The sequence below is a fragment of the Desmodus rotundus genome, chromosome 2 (assembly GCF_022682495.2).
Source record: "Desmodus rotundus isolate HL8 chromosome 2, HLdesRot8A.1, whole genome shotgun sequence".
In the NCBI taxonomy this organism is placed as follows: domain Eukaryota; kingdom Metazoa; phylum Chordata; class Mammalia; order Chiroptera; family Phyllostomidae; genus Desmodus; species Desmodus rotundus.
The window spans coordinates 199,527,244-199,550,511 of NC_071388.1; the positions used below are offsets into that span (position 1 = coordinate 199,527,244).

Consider the following 23,268-nt stretch of genomic DNA (forward strand, 5'->3'; position numbering starts at 1 on the left):
ATATGGTCTTGTGTCTTCCCTGTGTACCCTAACATAATTCTGTGACAATATTGTCAGTGGAAATCAGGCTCTTCCATGGGATCATGGAGAAAGCATACCAAGGACCCATGCATGGGGCATCGTGGTGTGGCAAGGTGATTTACTCAGGTGGAAACAGAAGCTGCCCCTGAGTTCCCATGCCCACCTCCCTCTGTCTCATCATGGAAAATCAGAGCGAGAAATAGAGTAAATGTCCAGAGATTTTCTGCCATATTTAAACTCAGTTCTCGGCTAGTTTAGCTTGTGTTCCCAGCAGCGATGTGTTGCTGTGCTGTGGTGTTCAGGCTCCCATCTGGAGCCTGCATGTGGAGTTCACACGGCCACCATCCACACGGCTTCTCAGGCCGCATGGCTGTGAAGAGAGCATGGGGCGAGTGTAGGTCATGAGTGAGAGAGAGAGAGCGCTTCTTTGTTCCCCTGCTTGGGTTTGGGATGGACCAGGTGTTTTTCAAAATAACTAATGAACTTCCCAAGCTTGCATGGGCTTTTTGATAGTGTCTACTCCCTAGTCAGACCGAAAGAACTCTATGGTCAAACATCTCCTCCTGCACCACTTTGACTTCCATTGCTCCTGTGCCTGCCTCCCCCTGCTCCCCTACCCCCACAATCTAATTGGTACCAGGGGTGGAAGGGAGGAGAGTTAATCCCCTTGGAGGAGCGATGCTGTGATCCCCTGAACTATGTTTAGCTGTCGCTTCCTGGTGAAGCAAACAGGCTATGCTCCCCAGTTTGTTCAACTCAATGTCTAGTTCCCTTTGCTCCTCTTTCTTATTAATAATTAGCTAACTACCTACAGTAACAACAGCACCTTCAGTCCCTTTATTGTTTTGTTTTGACCCATTCAGCTCTTTGCGGTCGGCCTCACTCTGGATTCCTGCCCTGAGATCAGCAGTGAGCACAATGCTAGTGTATATTAAATAGTTCATACGCGAGGGTAAAATCAAGGAATGAAGTTAACAAAGTGATGTAAGCTCTAAATATTTTTTTTCTTAGTTTTTTAGTTTAATGAAACTGCAGTTCATTAGAAATTGCAGTTTTATGCCAGAGACTTGGGATCCTTGATTCAAATCTCTGTTTTCCCCTCTTCTATCCAAAACTTCAAACAAGTCACTAAACCTAAAATCCTGGTTTCTTCATTTTTAAAACCCCATTCATTAATGTCTGAATCCTCATACAATTTTTGTATGAATAACATGAGAAAACACTTGGAAAAGGGGTAGGGCTCTGGGTCCCCAAGGGTGCACCGAGGTGCCCCTGAGAACTGTCACAAACTCGTAGGAGAAATTTTTCTGAGTTTTCAAGGGAAAACAGACACCACATCTTTGGCTTCATAGCTTCCTCATTGGATTGTAACACGTTACTTTTGATGATGCCACACCTTTGTGCAGCCGGGCGTTGGCGGTGGCTGTCACTGAAGGCAAGTCTCTTTAGCGACCGCGCTGAGCCAAAAAGGAAGGTGGCCATGCCCAACGTGGTTTTACATTTTGAGAAGTTGTGTGATGCCCCATATTTGCACAGGGCATTTTAGAAAATGATTGTGGACAGTTTAATATTGTGGACAATGAAATAAAAATATTTTGTTCAATGTACGTGCATCATTTTTTCCAAATAGCTACTAAATGTTACAATACAAATAGTTATTTAGATATTTAGGCCTCACTCTTAAAAACAATGGAAGTGATAGGTATCAGTTCTGGCCCATAAGTGACATGACAAGAGGAAGGTACTGAAGAACTCTGTGAACGGAGAAAGTATGTGGACCTCTGCCTTAGCACAGTGCTTACTGTGAATATTGGTGTTTTGTGGGGACAATATACTGAAATACTAATTTGTGTTTGGTAATTTCTGTATATTTTCCTGTCATTTAATTCCCAAGAATTATCCTGGTACGTGGTGTGTTGTTACTCCAGGGAAACTGCGGGGCAGAGCATAAAGCTTTTGTGCCTGGAACTTCCCTGCGTGGCTCTGAAGGCCCAAGCTTACTATGGCAGTTTTGTCACAGACAGGTGTGTGCTTTGAGGGTACTAGACAGAGGAGGGTTACCCCAATCATAGAACAAAGGTGGCAACCTACAGGTCTCTTCAATAGTGATGGCTACATCTTCTTACACAGCCCTAGGGAGGTCAGTATATGAGAAATCTTTCTGAACTAATTAAAGGCCAACTAGTGTTTCTCAGGTTAAGTGAAACTCAAGGACCATTGGCCCAGGAGAGTAGACTGAGTGACTGAACTATCCTTGAAAGAGGCCTGTTCTCTGCATATAGGAACACTCCTCCCATTTCTGACAGAGACCTCTGCAGATCTTTACTAAATACCATGTGTTGAACACATCTTTTATTGCAGGCACTTGGGTATGACATGCACTGTCTCACATAATGCTAACAAAACCGTGAGTGGTGGTACCACTGTGATGTTATGCTCATTTTAAAAGCAGAGAAGCTGGAGCTCAGAGAAGGTATGCAACTTGCCCCAGGTCACACAGTTAGTAATTCCAAAGCTGGTGCTTGTGATAAACATTGGGAGGGAAGTTTCTCATTCCAAGTGGCAGAAACCTAGTTTAAACAACTTTAAATTTAAAACACACACAAAAACTGCCTTTTGACAAAGTATGGGGATAGTACGTGTTCTAACTAGACCCAGTTGTTCAAATGATGCAGTTCGTACTCTGTGTCCTATACTTTGTGGTTCTGCATCCCTCTGTGCCAGCTTCACCCCGAGAAATGTGAGTCTGCAGAGGCAAGGTAGCCACTGACGAGCAGACTGGCCAGCAGACTGAGACAGCCCAGCAGAAGGAGAGCTCCTCTTTCTCAGAAGTTGCAAAAGAAGTCCAAGAATGAGTCTCCTTGCCCTGGCTTTGTCACAGGCTAAATCCTGAGCCAACCTCAGAGAAATGGACTATGCTAACTGGCTAGTTCTGTATGACTTCCCCGTTCTCTGCAGCAGGTGGGATTCGGCCCCACCTGAACCACATGGACTGAGAGGGAGGGAGGAGTAGTTTCTCAGAAGATCAAATTTTATTGATTGAAAAAAGAGAGAAAAGATGCTGGCAGGCAAACCATGACATTTACCAAATAAAAAGCATCTACATTTTTACTTTTTAACTAGAGAAGACCTGGAGCTACTCTACCTGTTTTAGAGGTTAGGCCCACCCATTTACATTTCTGTAATCACCAGGACCTAGCACTAGCTGCTCTGTGGATTTCCCACTGTTGCGGACACTTTAGGACCTGCGTGCTTTTTCATTCTCTCACAATGAAGAAAGGTGCTAGATTGTGAAACAATACCCCCTTTACCGGTGTTCAGGCTCAGCACCGGGGAGCAAAATCCCTATCCATGCAATTACCCGGATGGAGGAGGAGCCGTCCTGAGGCAACAGGTGGGTGTTTATCTGCCTGTGGCCTGTGTGCCCTCTTGGCGGGGCTGCTTCGAAACACACGTAACAACTCCTCTGCGTGGTAACGCACTCCACCAGGATTCAGTTGCCACGCAACTGCATGGTATTTCTCCATAATACTGCCTTTCCTCTGATTACAGAGTGAGGAGCTTTTATAGTCATAATAATACCTTACACTCGTGCCAGGCCTTTTACATAAGAGGATCCCAAAAGGGTGAATTGAAGAGCTCTTTATGTAAGTCCTTTCACCAAGCACTAAAAATATCCATGCTTCCAATTTAGCTGCGTGGCAGCCGTCCTCTCCCAGTTAAAACAGACAATAGCTGTTTTGGCAGGAGGCGATACGGAGGATTACGCGTCAGATTTAAGAAACGGAAGATATTTAGGTGGACACAATAGAGACGTGTCTGCAGAGCACACGCTGGGTGACACGTCAGGGATGCCCATGTGCTGACAGATATTTTGGGCTGTCTCTCGGTTGGATCCCTGGAAGACGTTTGAGCACGTCTGCTTTTTGAGTGGAATGAGGGGAGCAATGGAAGGTGCAGGAGGTCAGGTCTACTGAGTCACTGCTGCTGCCGGGTCTGAAACAGGTGCTTAGCGCCAGCTGCGCGGCTTCACTGGGGTGTGTGCCATTCACCCTTTGGTGGTAAAAATTAGTCTATGTTTCTAATGTCCCCCTTTCCATCCAGTGAGTGATTACGCACCTGGAAGGACATGGCACATTTTTTTTAATCCCTTAATAAGAGGTAAGAGGCTTTTAGAAAATCAGGTGCTATTATCAAAGAAACCCCAATGATTTCTCAGAAAGCAGACAAGTTGTTGGGTTCCCTGACAAACATTCCTATTAATCTTTTACTTATTTATGTTTTATTAAAAATAAAGCTACGATAACACAGTGGATGAAATCAAAACTAAACCAGCTTGGCCTTAATTTTAATTAGCTTGCTAAATGCGTTTTTAAAAAAGAACTTGAAAGTAAAAGCCTTACTTGAAGTAGCAAAGTAATTTTTTTGATGGTTTGAAAAGTCCCCTCTTCTCTAGGGAAACCACCCACTTTCGGTCAGTCTTGGTTGCTCCTCCAGTTGCACTGACCTCACAGGCTGGATTGCTCGTGTTGTACCTTTCTCTCCAAGCTTGTTCAATGTGAGCTCTCCTCTAATAGTCACAAAACTCTTCTTCCTTTAGTAGATTTTTAGAAAATATATGTGGACACATAGCTGCCCTGGTTAAGACATGTTTTCCAGTCTTCCTTGCAGCTACGTCTGACTGGGATCTAAATCCTGACCTGTGGGACACGAGTAGGTGTGATTTATGTATCCTTCTGGTCAAGACCTGAGAGGGAACAGGTATGTTCTCTCTTCCCTCTACCCCTTATGCCCTCAAACGCTAAAAATGGGTAATTCCTCTTGGGGATGAGGACTGTGAGCTATGGGTGGTGGGAGCTATTGGCAGTCACGTTTCCTGCTACATGGAACAAGCTCATCTGGAGTGGGAGAAAGCCAAGCCAAGGTGCAGGAGAGAGAGAGGGAGGGAGGGAGGAGGGAGAGCGAGCGAGCAGCTGGGTTGTCTCCGCGCTCCATGCTACGATGTTATCAGTCTGGCTGTCTGGGCAAATGCACGCACATCGACCAGTATATTTAGAGGACAATAAACACAAATTTTGCTTTTGTTGTTAGAGGCTTATCTATAATGAGAAAAAATATTAAGGTAGTTGATGCTTCAAAAGTTGAAAATTATGTAACCCTCTGGTAAAGTCAGAGCTTAAGTGAAGAAATAAATAGAATTTCAGAAAGTACTGTGCTTCATTTGGGAAAGTTATTTGAGAAGGGACTCTTCTTGGTGCTCACAGGTGACTCATGTTGACACAGAATTGGGGTCACCTGTCCACATGGGTCTCCAATGTCCTTCACCACCCTCTTACTAAGACCCGAGGAGTTGCCTTCAATCGGCAGAGAGGTTCAGTCAGAGGTTAGAAATAAGACTGAGATGGAAGGGGCCCGAGAACATACTGAAGTTCCCTGAAATGTGAACAGTGACCAGTACTTAACATGTATTTCTCAAGGAGCTTTTCTTTGCCAAGAAGTTTTCTGAATACTTGGTATATAAGATTAAAATCAATTTCCCTACTCTCTTAGAATTTCATTACAACAGTAGAGACAAGCAATAAATAAATGAATAAATAAATATATAAGTATATTAAGATAATAACATAACAAAATGTATAAAACAGAATAAAATCAGGTAATAGCAATTAGTGTTGGGCATTTTGCAAATAATAATCTATTTAATTGCCACAGCTCTGTGAGGTGTGTCCTATTATAATTTTTTCTGGTGAGAAAGTTGAACCACAGAAAAGTTTAACTAATTTGTGTGCGATGACAAACCCAGGTGACTGTAGCTCCAAAGCCAAGTGGGTACCATGATAATAACTGAGTGCGGGCATTCTGGAGACACGTTGGAGGGAGTGTCAAGGATGGCCACGCAGACGTGCATGGAAAGAGCTTTTCAAACAGAGGGAAGCCCGAGTATAAATTGGAGATGGCAGCTCCTCTCCCAAGTGTGGTGTCTAGGAGCCAGGGCTAGAGCAGTAAGCGGTTGGCTGAGGGTGTACCATGGGCTCGAGGTGAGGAAAATAAAAAGGGGTGCCTGGAATTTCCAGAAAACAGTTTCACAATTTTACCCAAGGTGTGGCTACTACTTCTCAGACCTCAATGTATATTTCATTGTCTGCTTCACCTTTGTACAAAGTCCAATTTATTCCCCGATTACATTAGAAATATTCTACTTCATTCTTCCAAACTTCCTGGGAAAAGAGCTAAAAAAAATCATGAACAAAAATAAGGTGTTATAAACTAGAAAGAGATCTGATTGTCCTGGGCACCCAAAAAAGCAGCTCTGTGTCCTTCAGCAAGCTGTCTAACGAACATCCTGACTTCAATCTTCCGATCTGTTTAACGAAGGGGTTATCCTGGATTATCTTTAAGGTCCTGGTTCTGTATTTCAATTTGACCTCAGAGTGAGTGGCCAGCTACCCAGAGAGAGAGCTACAGCACAGTTAAGTTGAAACTGGATCCGTGAGCACCTAAAATTTAGTTGAGAGTCAACCTAGAGTTAGAAGATCAGATGTTCAGGAAAGATAATCTTGGATTTATTGCTTTGATTTTTATGGCTCGATGCAGTGTTGGCACCTCAGGCCTTACTTTGGTGATAAATTTCTTATAGCCTCCTCCATCTTCCTTAATGTTCCCTTAAATAACTGTACCTGGATTAACAGAACAAGGTAAGGAAACAGGCTTAGAGGAGCAGCCTTGTGTAGGCTGCTGCTTGCTTCTTCCACTGTTCTCTCTAATTACTGATAGGCAAATACTTATTAACACTGTGTGAGCTTCAATAAGACTATAGTATCCCCCATTCAGGCAAGACAGGTCATACCATTTTATGCAGCAGAGGCGGGCAAACTGGGCAAGAGTTGGCTCAGGATCATTTCAAGCAAGAGCCAACAGCCAACCTGCCCCGGTCCTGGAGGATGCTGTCTCCTAAACACTGTTTTACATATTTTCATCAGACAACTTATGTTTCCACTTGCAACCCCTTCCTTCCACGTAACTTTTCTCCAAACCCTATCTGACCATGACACTACTCAGACTGACTTTTGAATTTTTATCTCCTTGTCGCAGACATTGCCAGCTCAGTAAGGCCTTGGTGACATTTCCATTTCGCAAATCCTCCTGCCCCAGACTTCTCATTTTAAAAATAAATGGAAACCCACAGGCTTCTTTTCCCTGGGAGGGTGGGGACTTTATGAAGATGGAATTTTACATTTTCCCCAATATTACCATTAAAATTAGTATAAAAATAGTATATGCTTATTTGACAAAACTAAACAGCACCTACAACCATTTTTTTTTAAGTAAAAAAAAGGACCACTGCCCAGGTATAAACACCATCATGCTATTTTTTCTGTACTAGAAATTTCCCTCTGCATGTAATAGTCATGAAAACTTAGACGAATTGCTTAAACTCTACCTGGATATTCTAATTTGTAAATTTGTAAAATGAGGAGAATTAGAGTACCTACCTCATAAGATCTGTGTGGTGATAGAATGACTGAGTTAATTTAAGTAAAGCACATAATAAACACTTTGTGTTTGCTGTTAAGAATATTATGTTTATGCATGAATATATTTTTTATTTTTTTCATTTTTAAATTATTTTATTGTTGTTCAATTACAGTTGTCTGCATTTCTCCCCACCTCTCTACCCTACCGCAGCCAAACCCACCTCCCTCCCCTGCTTCCTTATATTCATGCATATAACTTACTGTATTATGTTATTTCCTAAGTAACACAGTTATTCAGTACATTTTAGTTCAATGCCTCCTCTGTATCAGCCACTGCTCTATTTGCTGGGACATAGAGGTGAGTAGCCAGTGAAGATACCTGTTCTCATGAAGCTTTTATTCTGGGAAGGATAATCTGATAAAATGAAAACAGTAGTAAAACTCTATCTGATGTACACGTGTGTGTCTCCGTGTGTGTGCATGAAGATAATATCAAATGGTGATAAGTATTTGCACAAAAAGCAATCCAGTTGATGTAATATTGAGTGACTGGCTGGTTTTCTCTTGAAGGGGAATCAGGAAGAAAATGAGCAGGATGAGGCAGTGGGCTGGGCCTGGGGTCTGGGTTATTCCAACACTTAGAACTTAAGCAGAAGAGAGAGCCAACCTAGGGGACAGGGAAGAAGAAGTCACTGAAATAAGAGGGAAGACAGAAGAATATAGCATCACGGTAGGTAAGATGAAACAGACTTCAAGTGGGATAATAAAGGATGAGGAATAGCCACTGGGTTTCAAAACAGACACAAAGGGGTTCTGGGGAAAGTATTGGTTACCTTTCCAAGTACTGCTTACAATTACTGTGAATACATCTATTAAGAGCAACTAGCATTTCTTGGTGACATGAAATGTTAGATACCTTCTTACATAAACTTTTACATAGATTACCTAATTTAATATTCATAAAACTATGACTTTGAGCTAATATTATTGTCATTTTCAGATCAATAAACAGAGGCAGAAAGCTCGCCCATTGTCACTCAGTCAGGACACAGGGTCGAGCAGCACACCAGCCCCACCCTGCCTCTACAGGGCTGGGGCCCTCGCCTTCTTACAATACCCACCTTCACGTAAATGAAGGTAGGTCTAGATCATAATTTTAATACTCTCATGATCGTTTATTTTTCAATCTCTTATTGTAGAATATGTAAAGAGTTTTCAGATTCCTGCTGTTATAAACCATGAATGGCCTCAGACACAGACTTGTGCACAATGATCAAACCTTTAAAGTAGAATTATTATTTCAAAGATTGTGTTTATTAGAGCAATTAAACACTTAGCAGATTTTGCTTCATTTTGGTTGCATTCACTTATGTAACTCTCTGTTTCTCCACATGTTTACCAGCATGGGAAATTATAAAAACTAAGACCCATTTGTGACTTAATTTGCATTTTATTATTAAACATCTTTTCCTGTATTGATGTGTCATTTCAAATTTTTATTTTGTGAATGGCTCATTCCTATTTTTTGTACTTGCTTAGTAGTGCGTTGTTTATTTCTTGCTTATTTACAAGTTTTTCTTTATTTTTTACTAATATGGGAGAAATGTGTAACTGCTTAGTGCTCATATTGTTGCAAATAATTTTCTAATTTTGCACCTAAATGATAACTGTAGTCTCTTCCCATTGAAACATCTTGCATTTCTATGTTTTCAGTTCCCTTGGTTGTCATTTGTTTACAACTTTGATGCATCTTCAGACGGGCCATCTCCCCACCCAAGTTCATATCAAAGTTTCTTTTGGTAAATCAGTGTTTTTAATATGCATATTTCAAAGGGAGATCTCGAGCTGCATTGTCCAATATGGTATCCACCATCCACATGGAGATTTTAAATTGACATTAATTAAAGTAAAATTTAAAACTTGTTGCCTCAGTTGCACTAACCACGGAGCAAGTGCTCATCGGTCGAGTGCAGTGCCGGAGAGCATTTCCAGCGGTGCAGCTGCAGGCCACTTCCGTCACCACAGGCACTTATATGAGACAGTGCTTCTCGGACATCAGTATGGACACTGATCTACTCGATAGAAGTTAAAGTTCAGCTCCTGACTTAGGTGGTCTGGGGAGAGACCTGAGCTTCCTCTGTACGACAAGCCCCAGATGATGCTGACACTGCAGGTTCTTGGATCAGCCTTAGAAGGGCAAATATCTAGGTTTATTATCATGCAAGAGATTATAAAAATTCCTGATATGCCTATGCATACATTTCTATGTTTATTTAATTGTATCACTTACTGATATGCAGTGGCATATTTATCATGTGCTAAATACCCATATATGCTTTTCCTGGACTTTCTGACCTCTGCTATTGATTCACAGTCAACTCTGTTGTAAACCGCAATAAAATCAACAGCCTTGTGTAGAATGTTTTAATATTTAGTGCAGAAAATATCTAGCCATAGTTTTTAAACTTTCACCAAACATCATAGATTATTTAAAGTAAAATTGCATTCACTTTGAAATGAATATAATAAGAAATAATTATTTACAACACTGGTTCTTACTATTCAAGAGGAAGGAATGTCTCTATTCCCCATATCTTCTTTTGCGTCTCTCTTATAGATTGAATGCTTTGCCACCCTCCACCTCAAATTTGTATGCTGTAACTCTGATCTCCAATATGATGGTATTTGGGGGTGGAGCCTTTGGGAAGTCATTAAGTTTAGATGAGGCCATGAGGGTAGACCCCCCATGATGGGTATAGGGCCCTTATAGGGTCTCACTCCCTCTGCCCTGTGATAACACAGTAAGAAGGTGGATGATTTCAAACTAGAGAAAGGGTGCTCAGCTGGAAGTGTATCTACCAGCACCTTGAACTAGGACTTTCCACCTTCTGGAACTGTGAGAAAGAATTATCTATTGGGTAAACCCCCAAACTGTGGTATTTTGTTCCAGCGGCCTGAGTTGACAAAGATAGTCTGTCAGAAAAACAATTATTTCCTCTATGTAAAATCCTCACGTTTTAATATTTAATAGCCTTTCTATGGTTCTCTCATTATTTCTGGTGAATCTTAGAGTAATAACTATCCTTTATTTCAGGTAGAAAATTATGAAGTCCCTTTGGAAATATTTTCCCTCCCAAAATGTTTGAGTTTTAATGTGGCTATGTCTATTGTTTTATTTTTATTTTTTTAGTTTATTTTTGAAAAAGAGAATTTCATGTTCCATACATGGGTACTTTGGAATTTCCAACCTGTGCAGGCCATGCCATAGGTTCAGATCTGGAGTCTGGCATTGATTCAACAAATCCCTGCCCCTGGCCAGGTGTGGTCAGCGTGCTGGGGCCCTGGGAATGGCCAGAAACGGTCCTGCCCTTTCAGGAATCTCAGACTAGCACACTTGGGGAATGTACAAGGCATATTTGGCAGAGTATGAAAAAAATCACATGATTTTGTATTTTATTTATGTGGTATTTCATAACACAGAGAAAAACATCAAGTTTGATTGTAGTAGGTCTGCACTGTGGTAAATAAGACTACTGGGGTAAACCTTTTTGAAACATGAGTAGAATTTATCCATTCAAAGGAGAGATGGTTGGTTGGAGTGGGTGGGTCTGATTTGCAAACCCATGGAGATCCTTTTCAAAGAATTTTTAAAACAGCCCCTGCTGGTCTGGCTCAGTGCATTGAGCACCGGACTGGGAACCAAAAGGGTTGCCAGTTTGATTCCCAGTCAGGGCACATGCCTGGGTTGTGGACCAGGTCCCCAGTAGAGGGCAGTCAAGAGGCAACCACACACTGATGTCTCTCTCTCTCCCTCTCTCTTTCTCCCTCCATTCCCCTCTCTAAAAATAAATAAATAACATCTTTAAAAAGTTATTTTTGAGTATAGTAATAAGTGTATTTATTATGCATGTAAAATCTCCTGAAATCTTTAGTGGAAAATATCAGCTGATAAAACAAAGGGGGAATCCCTGGGTCAATTCATATGTTTTTTTATCATGGGAATATTCCATTTATTACCAGTTTGTTTCCTTGACAGTATAAATGCAGTTTTTGTGTACATTGCTAGACAATACTTTTTTTTTTTTGCCCAGTCACTCAGTGTTCTGGATCCTAGAGCACCGTATTGTTATCTGATGCTCTCTGATCCCTCAATTGTATGTGCAGCTTCTGTCGACTGCGCTGTTGTTGTATGGGCAAAGATCACGAGGAACATATGGTTCTCAGTCTACCAAGACTTTCATTTCATGCTGTTACCGGAATGCTTAGAAGTCCTGATTGGATGGAAAGGAGATTAGCTTTTTCCCTAGTGGAATAATTTCATTCTAACAGAGGTGTCATCTCCTTAAGCTAAATGTGGAAAGAATAATAGGAAGATTGCAGATCATGGAAAAAAATAGAAGACAGTATACAAAATTATGACATGACTTAGAGAGCACATCTTGATATATTTAAATAAACCCCTTAAATTTAGGTGACTAGATTGATCAGTTCGAATTCTCACTGTTCTCATTTGCATCACTTTTATACAGTAAGCGCTCCCCACCATCTGGCTGATTTATAGACTAAACAGCACTGCCAGGGCTCTGACTCCCCTTGGCTGTCTGAGTTCGTGGAAGTGACGCATTTAACCCCAATAGCGTCGCTCTGTTAGTCCGTACAGTATAACAGAAAGAGTCAACTCTCTCCTTACTTAGGACTTCAAAAGAAATAAGTCATGAAGCATTTCAATGACTGGTTTTCCATTGACATAAGAAACATCTATATATTTTAAGAACATAAATACATCAGCATACAATTTCAATTTGTGCTTCGTTGGTCTCTCTATGCTTTTATTCTTAATATAAGAATTTTTGATTTATTTTTGTCCAACTCATTTTTGTCTGAATATTATTGAAATAAAGAGAAATGAATTTTAAATTTGGTCCTATGATTATTTGAAAATATAAGTCCTTTTCTGTTTCACTTAGTGAGACCTAAAAATGTAGTTCTAGGGACCTTCTTGACACTAACCCTCAAAGGAGTTATAAATGCTTGCACAGTAATGTGTCTCTGGAGAAGAAATTGCCTGAAGAATAGATATTGTGGCCTGGAATGAGGAGAGAGTGGGTTTGAGAAAATGGGGTTGAAATAATTTGATGGTTCCCAAGCCTTATTTTGTAAAGAGAAAAAAAACCCCACTCTAATCATAAATTATCCAAAAATTGAAAATATTAAACTTAAAGGACTGAGTATGGTTATAAATATACTCTCCCTTCTGCTTTGGGATAAAAAACCTACTTTGGGGGTTTTCATAGTAAAAATGGCAGTTTCACTGTATAATTAGTGACCATATGTCAATCTCTTCTCGCGTTCGTATTTGTAATTATCGTGATACATGAAATCAAGGTGACTGAGAACCACTGTGTTGGCCAAAGGTGACAGTGCCCAGCCAGCCCAATCACCTTGGCTTCTAATTCCAATGAGCCAATGAGTGTGTGTCCTAGAGCAAGTCAGGATACTTATCTTGGTATCAATGTTCTCATATGTAGAAACGGGCTTTACGTGAGTGTTTATTCAAGTGCTCTATGGTTCAAAAATATACCACTCCCTCAAGTCAGATAGAATTATCAGTCATGATAAGGTATTTCTACATCCTAAATGGTCTGTCATGGAAGTTCTTTATAAAGAATCTTCCCTGCTTTTGGTCATGTGCCCAAAGACAACTTCTACGAGAACACTCCACTATCAAAAATAATGATACATTACTCAACCTCTTGTTCACAGTGTGGAGGCTGCCATGAGTTTCTAAGTGGTACTTGAGGCACTTTGCTTTTCTACAATGTGCTAAGTTTTTAGAATCATTATGAGATAGAGAAGGAGAGAGAGAAGAGGCAAGAGGGAGAAGAGAGGAAGGGTGGGAGGGAGGGAAGGAAGGAAGTAGAAGGGAGAGAAGGAGAGAGGGGTAGCCTCTGGTCTTTCCCAATTATACTTCCCTTTCTTCTTCTCATCCATCTAATCTTCCTGAGTGCATTACTCAGATGTCCTGTTCCTGCCTAAAGCAGGTGCACAAGGACCAGGAATTAAGTCATATGTGTGACTTACTTTAGGAATGCACTTTAGGACATGTGGAAACTGAAAGTCTTCCAGTAATGTCAATTATTGATTTTATTTTCCCCAGATACTGACAAGTTCGAAAATGTAATCACACTACATCATTTGCAAAATCATAGTACAGCATTTAAGAATCAAGAAGGTAAACTTAAGTTTATGGGTTTTTTAAAAAATGTTCTGTTGATACATAAAAAATTACGTTACATTTAGAACATATTTTTTCTGAGAAATAAGTTATGAATTTAGATGTTTAGGGTAACCCTTGGGAAAATCAGCTTGCAAGTGAAGGTAATTTACAATAAGAATTATTGGGGAAAATGTGACAGAAAAATATCTACAGATCACTATTGAATAATAAACTCAATTTTTCTTTTAAAATTGATAATTTAGTCTATATTAAGCAGACATTTACTGCTTATTGTTAGTTTACCATAGTACCAACCTACACACTAAAATATCTACAGCATATTTTATTATATTTTTTACTTTGAGCAAAAGCAGGTTAGGACTTGACATGTGTGTGTATGCATACACACTTATTTTGTATATATACACATATGCAGGTTGCATTTTGTAACGTGGGATATGTATATATTCAGTGGGATATTAAGGGCAAAATGAGCAGAGTCCTCAGGAGACATAGGAGATAGGATGTGACTTTAAATAATTTCCACGATGAGTTTATGGGAGTTAATGACCCATGTGTCATAGTTAAATCACATCTCGTTCTTGCTTTAAAAAATCGTACTTTCCAAGTGAGACCTTTATTCGCCATACGTGTGCGCTGTGCATGCTCTTTCTAAGTGGGCGAGTTTTGTTCTCATGCCATGGGAGCAGGTGGCATGAAGCTGTTTTGATGAGGTTAAAAGGCTCCTCCCCTCTTTCCCCAAGCAGCAGCCTGAAGTACGTCAGCAGTAATTGTGTGCCTGGCTCGGCAGCACAGGGAGGGTGGAAGCAAAATTGATATCAAATAAGGGTATCAAACTGAGGTCTGGATGTTCCATTTAAGTTGTTACCCATTTTTATTAGACATGTCAGGGATAAGAAGCTTATAAACATCTTCTGTAGTAAAAATATCTATTTTTGATCGATTTATACTTTTCTTCTCCATAGACTGAATTAGTATTGCAGTGGATATAAATGAAGGGGTTTCTTTATCCTTTTTTCATGTTATTATTTACTAATCAGACTTCAGCTCAGATTCATAAAAAGGAGAGGTTCTGCTGCCTCGATGTGAGGCCTTTAATGAGGAGGGGAGGCCCCGGGGAGCCGAAACCCGAAGTAGAAAGATGCTGCTTGCAGGTTTCTTGTCCTTTCTTCAGTTGCTTCTTCCTTTTCCGATGGGCCTAGTGAGCAGGAACTATCCAAGGTGCTAGAATGCTAGCAGCTTTGCCGTTCAATGCAGACGGATTGCAGAAACAGAGACGAAAGATTACTGCTTATTTCAGAAGGTAGGTTCTTTGTTTCAGAATCCCTGATTAATCAGCAGCAGCATCAACAGACTAAGGCAGCTGGAGAGGAGAGAGGGAGAAGCAGAAAGGGAGGGAGTCAGAGCAGGGAGGGAGGGAGGGGAGAGAGAGAGAATGAGAAGAGAGAGAGAGCTGGTTGTCACGGGGGAGGGACCATGCCACAAGCTAGGCTGCTCCAAACCTTCTGTATGTAAGTGGCAATGTGAAAGAGCATCTTTTTGGCTGAAAGGAGACATTTAGAGAGAATGTGGCTGATTTTTTGTTTTCATTTATTTTTGTCTTCACAGAATATAATCAAATGAGGCACCTTAGCCAGCCTGGGTGATCGCTTTGAGTCTTGTAATCATCTGTGTAGCAAAGTGCGTAAAATCACTGAATTTCTTCCCAGCTGGACCTGCAAGGAGAGGGGCTGTGTGTTCATCCCCACCCATTAGCTATGCCCTCTTTTCTCTGAATGTCGATTTAAGGAAGCAAACACCTGTCTTCTGCCACCGTATCTTCCTAGAAAACTTTAAAGGCCATCTTATCTGATAGGAAGACCATCAAGAATGCTCTGATCTCTAGTGATGAAGAACCGGGGAGTGGACACTTTTCCCATCCAGATACAATGCACTTTAATTGAAGAAAAACTGAGCTGAACTACAGGTCTCTTTCTTATGGTGCTGGATTACTCCTACAGAGCTGCCCTGGGATCCACCGTGAGAGAGGGCTCTGCCAGACACAAGTCACCTCCTGATTATTGCACTTTGCTCTCCCTGGGGACTTAAATTTTGGTATGTATCTCATTTTTCAGATTCTCTAAGCATGCTAATTGAATCCAGCACTAAATACACCAAGCAATCTGCTTATGAAATGGAATGGATTTTAGCTGGAGATACTTAATGCTGAAGTTTGCATGTCTTATTACGTGGAGCAGAAATAAAGCCACAGTGAAGGCATCTAGAGCTTTAATGAGCTTCAGGCTATGTTGTAGAGTCTTGCTCACTTAGTTCCATTACTGCAGAAATGGTTAAACTAGATTTTCATTGGTAAAATAAGCCATGTTGAATTATTAAAATCATGATAAATATTTCCCAGTGTATTAATTGGCATTCACATTGTGCATGCTAGCTATTTATCTGCTATTCCATACCATAAATATTTTACACTCTCAGAAAAAATGACACTTGTACCCCCCAAAATTAGACAAACTATTAGACATACACTAAAGCTGAAACTGCTTTTTTTCCTAACTCATTAGACATAAACATCTTTAAGAAACACGTATTTTAATAGCACTTAATATCAGGAAGATTTCATTAGTCTCAGCACAAGGGATGTTTTCTATAGAACTTTAGGTGGGCTTGTTTAACTTGGGACACACACTTATTTTGTTGGGGTGTCTCTATGCTAATTTTTCCAACTGCCAGCAATATTTTAAATATAAGAAATGTAGGTATTCCTTACCTGGAGGAAATATTACTTGAAATAACATTATCCATTTTCATTAGAAAATCTTACAGTTTTCTAATTAAAATGTTTTGGCATCATAAAACTGGATTTTTTCTAAATATAGTCCAAAAATAAGGAAATTCAAATGAAGAGTTTCTGTGATGTAGTTTTGGTTACTTTAACATGCAAGAATTTATAATGAAGTGTGTGGAATAATAACTGTAAAACGAGTGAGAATTAACTCCTCTCCTAATTTTTCACATTTTAAACAATGTCCACTTTGTTCTCTATATTGTCAAGTGGTTTAACAAATTAATATGAGAAGATGTGATGTGAGCTACATATGCAGAAATTATTTTTTATGTGGAAAGTGCAACATATGTTTGCCAACTCAGCAAAGAAAGGAACTCTGAGAAGGAATCGACACTTTAGAAAATTAATGAAAACAGACATGAGAAAAATATTGCAACTTCCAAGGAACTCTAGAGAAGCTCAAGGGCTTAGAGCATCTGCAAAGTTTGGAGGGAGAAGAGCAGAAACCTTATACACCAGAAGACTGGCTACCGTTCGAAACAACAAACAAGTCACAGACTCCGGATTCAATTAGATGGTGTGCATTGTAGGTGCGGTTGGCAGTTTATTATAGCGACTGTATTTACTCTGCAAATACTGCCTTGCAAGCATCTGAAAACATTTGGCCAAAGGCTCGAAACAGTATCTTGGCCATTGATATTTTGCATGAACCCCTAATATTTGTGGAAATGTGCAGTCTCTTTAGGTCATGGGCAAATAGCACCATGACGACCTAGAAATTGGGGAGAAATTTCTGATTTATCACGCTACAACATTAACATGATTTATGCCCATTTTACCCATTTTGGGGAAGGGAGAGAGAGGAGAAAAACTCACTGTGAAGTAATATGCTTTCTGAGGAAAAAGCAATCAGTGTCTTTGTAGTCACTTCCACAGGCTCTCTTGGTTTTAATGCTAACATTTCACATTTTGGGCAGAACAGCTGCATTTTGATGACAGTGAGAATGAGAAAATGAGCGTGACAGTTTTGGGGTTGAGGGTAGGGTTTCAAGTATAGTCAAAGTGAAATTACAGGACTTAATTTTGACAGATGATGAGATTTTATCAGAAAAGCAATTTTGACATGGTTTACATGGGTTATAGATTAAAACCAGGCAATCTAGTCTGTTGATTTGGTCCTATGTGAAGCAAGCAAATTTTAGAAATTAATTTGCATACATATTTTACATATGTATATGAATCTTGATTATTTAAATACTTATATTTTTCACAATGTGTTTTTAAATTGGTCTGAGTACATGCAAAAAATGTAAAGGATCTTTATCTCCCGCTGAACAAAAAATATAGTCAACAATTGCCTTGGAAAACTTTTATTTGGATGAATTTGCACTATTGGGCAAAACACAGTTCTTTATCTCAAAGAAGATGCAGTGACTAGAATGGGGGGAGATCAAATTTTAATAACTTAAATTGTAATAACTTTCTCACAACATTGAGATAGGTGTGGTTTGAAAACTTCAGAAATAACTAAGAGGTGGAGACCAGAAAACTTTACCTTGTGCAAATAAAATATAATACATAAGTGTGAAGTAAAGGTGAATGTCTAGGTTTTCCACCAGCAAATTTATTCCTTGTATGTTTTTTGATTTTCCCAGATAATGCAAATAACATTGTAATAACAGCACAAAATAAACTTTAGCTATCACATTAATTTATAGGATTAACTGTGACCTAAAATTTAAGAAGCTTTTCAAGGAATTGGGGAGGACTTATCTCCCAAACAAGTGGTTTTCTTCTTCTACCACTTAGTGAATGTGAAAAATATTTGGATTCATGGAGCTTTTCTAACTTATGATCTTAGTAAACCAAAGTTTTAGATGGAGAACAGCTCCATTTCAGAAATTCTGAGTAAACACTTTAAGAATAAAAATGAAAAGAACCAGCACCCATGAGGGCCAATGGACTAATTCGCAGATGATACTGGTATACAAGGAGCCTGCTTTTGGTAAATGATGGCGAATGGCTCATAGGAAGGCTCTGCCTGAGAAGTGAGAACGCAGAGCGCTGACTGAGCCTTTCCTTATGGAGCCACAGTGGGTAATGTCACAATGCATAGAATACACTGAAGAAGGAATTTGTTCTGAATTTCAGAAGGAAAAAGAGAAGCACTTTAAAATGCATATTAGCATTTATCTGACCCCCCTTTTTTTTTTGCATCTTCAGCAATGCCTGTAATTAATAAAAAATCTTCTCTATTGTAGGGAAGCCAATCTGATATCAGTTACTGCCACATTAAATATGCTCTGGTAAAGTGAGGCCACACCAAATTGATTCCTTAATTTACAAAGGAAATGACCCATGTAAATGTATGATCTTTAAGTTTTCACAAGCACTTATTTCTCAAAAATGTGCCCCAATTTGTGGGGTGGGGCCCTAACACTAAAAATCATGTAGTATCTCAGCTTCTTGAGTTCCTTGGGCACAAATAGTGGCTACAGAAACAAGAATAAAATAAGTGAATTTTTTTATGTTTCCATGGGTTCCACTTGGATATCCTTATATATATTTTAAGTTCCACATGTATATGTTCTAGATAGTTTGATTTCAGTGGAAACATTGAAAAGAGATGGAATGCTACTTTCAGCTCTAGGCTCAGCATTGGAAGGTGTAGTGATGCTTTTAAACAAAAGAAAATTAATAATGGTTAGTTTAATAAGTTAAATGTTTAGGTTTTTAACGTAACCCTAATCCTACCAGTGTGAACTGGTGTATCTTAGCTGAGTAGAGTGAAATTTCAAATTTTGGGAAGAGTCACTATTTTGTTTAGAAGTTTTGTTGAGGAAGGGCGTGGTCAATAGGAACATAATAAAAAAGTGAAAAAATAAAATACAATACAGCTGTAGTTTTTATTAGAATGACAATGATTCTAAATACAGTGATCCAGGAATTAAAGAAAAGGAATTTCTTACAAATGCAGAATATAGCAATAAAAAAAAAGTAAAGTCATTTATATGGGAATTCTGATCTTGGTCATTTTAGGTGCATTCCCTGGAGAGCCCCTGATACAAACTTTAAATATTGGCCACAACTTCCAAGGAAAGGAACACAGTCGCAGAGGTCTTACACTACTTGAATCAATGCTGTGCATTCCGAGGAAAACCTATCTGCCCTGTGGGTGCCGGCTCTCAGCCAGCGCTCTAGGCGGGGCCAAAACGTCTAACTTGCTGTGAGCAACAGTGGCTGCAGACACAAACCAGTTCAAATAAAAGGGCTAAATGTGGAAATGCAAGATGTCTCCTTCCATCTCATCCACTCTTTTGTCACAAGTATCCCATGAAATAATTTGAGGTCTAGTTTGGTGGATTGATTGATTGATTGATTGGTAGCTAAAGAGGCTACGTGAAAAAAATGAGTCCATTTGCTCCTTCACTATGGTCTTTTAAAATGCAACTTTAGGAGTTAGGTGCCCAAGTCAAGCCTTCATAAAATGATTCGTTTATAGGATTTTCATTCAAGAGCCAGAAATGAACTTGATTTAATATCCAACATTCAAAACGTAGCCAAGTTTTTAGTGGTAAAAAAAAACCCACTTTATTTAATATCTATCTTTGCCGTAAATGTAATCTTTTGAAAGATAAACAGATTTATGACCCTACTTGGCTGTGGGTTCTCACTGCAGGAAAATGGTAGTGATTGTAGTGAGGGAGACACTTAACATATGGTTCCCTTTTCTTTAGTGAGGCCATGAATGTACTCATTCAGAGTTCAGTGGCCTGAGAAATGCCTTTTGATTTGGAAAGATGGAGTCTGAATGTTTTGAGAGATGGGATGGAATCTGTGGTTCATATGCCCCCAGACCCTTATTTTCTTGTCATGGAACATGGGGCAGAATAGATGAGTGGCCTGTCCACACACGCCTGGTTAGGGCAAATCAGTTAACTTTTTCACGGGCCTTCATTGGCACATCTGTAACTAAGAAAGTTGAACTGCACTAAACATTCTATTGACGTATGTTTCAAGGTAAAATTGTGTTTATTTAGAAGTTATAACTAAGCATCATAATGTTGGTGAAGAATTGTGAAAACTATCTGATAATTATGGTCATGTTTACCGACCACTTCATGCCTTTTCTAACAACGTAAAAAGGCAAGTACTACTCCAACCACCATTCTGAACATGGGGAAACTAAAGCTTAAAGAGGTTAATTAATGTGCGCAAAGTCAAGAGGTCTAGAGGTGGTGTGGGTGGGATTCTCAGGTCATGCTGCTCAAGTCTTCCGCTCTGCTCTTCACGGGGCTGCCTCGCTGCCCACCCCACCCTTGCGTTACAACGAGGTTTTACATGTAGACGAGGAAGCAGAAAAGGGTGATGCTTCAATGTTAGTACAGTCCAAATCCATTTTTAATTTTAGTTTTTGAAGACTGGATATAATTGTTTACAAGGTTGGGGGGTTTTTTTGGTCACTCTCAAAAATGGTGACCATAAACCATGACACACTAGTGAATGCCAACACCGTCACCTGAAGCGGTGCCCTTGTCACACTGAATTGAAGTTGTTTACCCATTGTGCTCTTGCTCTGCAGTGTGACGGTCCGGAGGGAAACAATTCTGCCTTTGTCAGTGCCTGGCTCATACCAGGTGCTCAAGACTTAATACTTGAATAAATGAATGATTGTAGAATCAAATCCTTCAATAGAACTACAGGACATAAGCGTGTTCCCAAACGCTGATTCACTTTTCATTACTCTGAAGTTTCACTAGATTGTATGGTTGATTTTCATCCTCCAAATTTTCATCTCCATTAAAAAAATCTTATAATACAACTGTCCATAGTATAAATATTTTATGATACCATTATGTAGTATTTTCTCAGAATAAACATACTTTAAACTCCAGCCAATTTGAAAGACTACTTAAGAAGATAATTAATTTTCAGAGGCACACAATTAACCTTGTCAACGTTAGGAATGTACAAACTATAAAGAATCGCTAGTGTCATTTGGATGGTGAGGAAAATTTAGGGGAAGAAATAAAAACCTGTGAGTAATGCCTTACACAATGGAAAATATACAATTTTGCTGGAGGGCAGAGTGGGAGTGATAATCTTTCACCCTGAGGCATTACCTCTAGAATCCTTGTAATACTGACTTGGCTTGCTTAACTGTGGTAGAATTAATTGCCATAAAGTTATGTGGATCTTTTTTTATCCAGGCTTGCTTAGTGCTGAAGTCCTTGGTAGAAGTGAATTTTCAATAATGGCAATGCTTTAGCTCCCTGAGAATCATGTTCTTGAATTTTTCCCTGAAAATTGCAATCATTTGTAGCAGTAATTTTCTATTCCTCTGTATGTCCACCACTTAAGCATCTACTCTGATGGACTGATATTAAAATACAATTTAATTATGTTGGATAGTTAAAATTAAAGACCATTTCATTTGCCAGCCCATTGTGGCTAAAAGTCAAATCAAACATAGTAAAACTTAACATAACAAAAAAATCATGAGTCAACAAATAACTCTTCTATCCTCTAGATTCAACAATTTCATCCAAATTGGAGGATATATCCTTAAATTCAGTGTGAGTTTCAAATAACATATGGATTGACTGGCAGCTAAAATGCTAATAAACTGTGGTAAGAAGTGAAGTTTCCATAGCTACAACCCAGGTTACGGAACACGATTATACCTGTAAAAAAATCAGAATAAAAATGACTTGCAATGGCAGAAATGAAAGTCTAGGACTTGAACAATAAATAGTTGGGCTGATATTTTCAAAATATTTTGGAGCCTTTTGAAGAAAATAAAAGAGATATAAAGATAATATATATTTTTAAATGGCCAACTTTTCCCCTTGTTGAATGTGCTTTAGATTTTTCGATCTGACTCAATTATGCCAATTTCCTATAATACAGTGAACATGCAGGTGAGGACAGTAAGACTTACTAAGCTAGAGAGGTAAAATACTTGGTGTGTAATTAAACTTCAGTTCTATTTTCGATTGACTAAAGCACATTACTCCCTGGTTTTACTGATTTCTGTGGTTCAGTGGCTACCTTTACTTCAAGGCATAATGATTTTCATAGCATGCTGGCCATCCATCCATTCATTCATCTATACCCATATATACATTTGAAACTGCTATTGCTACCAATCTTCCTCCTACACTTTTATTGGAATATTAGCTAACATTATTATATGCTTACAATTGTTGAACTCTATGCTAAATCCTTTACAGTCATCACTTCTCTTAGTCTTCACATGAGCAAGCGGTAGGAGAAAGTATGCCCATCATTTAATAAGTGAGCATATTAAGCATTGGTTCAAAGCCCTATATTGTTGTCATTGTTTAGATCTGATTTTGGTTTTCAGTAATCCTTTCTGTGGCTGAGGTTTTGAAACCTTCACGTAGCAATGATGATCACAGTTTGTCCCTGCCTGAATTACGAGACTGGTCAGGATTGACGTGGGCCTGGTGATCTATGATATTTGAGCTAAAGGGCCAGGCCATTGTAGGGAGCCATTTTGAAAAAGAAAAGAGGGTCAAAAGGCAAAGGCAAATTTGCCAAGACAAATTATATTAGAAATGTGTATTTGCTTGATGACCATTGTATTTTGCATGGATAGTTCAGATTCATAAACTTAATTTAAAATTTAAAGAAAACACACATGGTGCAAATGTTTCTTCCAGATAATTATTATACCATGTTATTTAAAACTGAACAGAAAAGTTTTTTATGGTAATCAGAAATAA

The 23,268-nt window shown here is 39.2% G+C and overlaps 1 protein-coding gene across 3 annotated transcripts in view; it reads left to right on the top strand.

The window, feature by feature from the left end:
* The first annotated feature begins 8,574 nt into the window (after positions 1–8,574).
* The window catches only part of NYAP2 (neuronal tyrosine-phosphorylated phosphoinositide-3-kinase adaptor 2), a 217,164-nt gene continuing 202,470 nt past the window's right edge, over positions 8,575–23,268 (top strand). For 2 of the 3 annotated variants that reach the window (XM_024564304.3, XM_045198415.2), the window contains exons 1-2: positions 14,852–15,037; positions 15,343–15,828. The gene's annotated coding sequence lies outside the window, so the exon portion shown is untranslated. Of the gene's footprint in view, positions 8,634–14,851; positions 15,038–15,342; positions 15,829–23,268 lie in introns of those variants that run through there. The other variant, XM_045198413.2, reaches the window with a different exon arrangement.